This window comes from Ictalurus punctatus, chromosome 1 (genome assembly GCF_001660625.3).
Source record: "Ictalurus punctatus breed USDA103 chromosome 1, Coco_2.0, whole genome shotgun sequence".
In the NCBI taxonomy this organism is placed as follows: Eukaryota; Metazoa; Chordata; class Actinopteri; order Siluriformes; family Ictaluridae; genus Ictalurus; species Ictalurus punctatus.
Window position 1 is genome coordinate 34,419,068 of NC_030416.2, and position 1,088 is coordinate 34,420,155.

The window sequence follows — 1,088 nt, forward strand, 5'->3', positions numbered from 1 at the left end:
ATATTTCATACACGTTTCGGTAGAGCTAGAATTCTTATCTTAGTGACATTTGATTGAACTGAACGAATTATAATAAATACTATAGTTATATAATAAACAATAAATATATATTTAATCAATAAATATAGAGGGCGTGAGAGAGAGAGAGAGAGATCGTGCGGGTGTGATTTACCCGAGTCTGTGCCGCGTCTCTACTAATAATGAAGCTGCGAGTGTAATTGCTGTATGCAGCTTTACCTGTCTGTTACTATGGTTACAGTTGTTTATAGGCAGCTCATTAATTTAGAACGGTGTTTAATCTGACCTGAACTATCTGTGATATAAACTGTTTGATCGCGGAATCAGAATGGAGTATTCAGACAGACCCTGGTATAATTTTCGACAACTGTTATATTCAGATCACTGGTATCAAACCTACACTTGCATCTAAATGGATAAAAACTACAATATCTTGTACTTTAATAAATTAAAATAACGGTATGTGCTGCTATAGTGTACAGTGGGGGGGGGATCAACTTCATTTATTCTTTTCCTATGACAGCACGTCCTGTCGTGTTTTAATATTTTATTACTGACTGGTTGTCATGGTTACATTACATTGCATCAGGAGCCTAGACAAATTACACCTGTTATTAAATCTGACAGCGGTGTCTGAATACGGGGGAAATAATTAACACCAATCAGATGCGAGTATTTTCTGTCGTCACGGTATACAATATATACAAAGACAATATTGATAGAACATCTGTTATTACTATGAGTGCTATCATGAATGCATGAGAAATAATGAAAATGTATGAGTTTTCTGATGAAATTCTTGGTAGCAGCTTCAGATTTTTGGACCCTGTGTGTATGCGCGCGTGTGTGTGTGTGTGTGTGTGTGTGTGTGTGTGTTTGGACTCGTTGATCTGTGTTAACAGTGACTGTAGAGATGTGGCAGGATGGAGGCGTTAACACACTGCTCTCTGCCTCAGCGCCAGCACTGGGTCGCTCTCTGATTGGCATGGCGCTGGGCTCTTGGCAGGAGGAACGGCTAAGCGCTGCACGCGGAGGCAGAGCAAAGCTAGCAACCATGTGGCGCTGCCAAA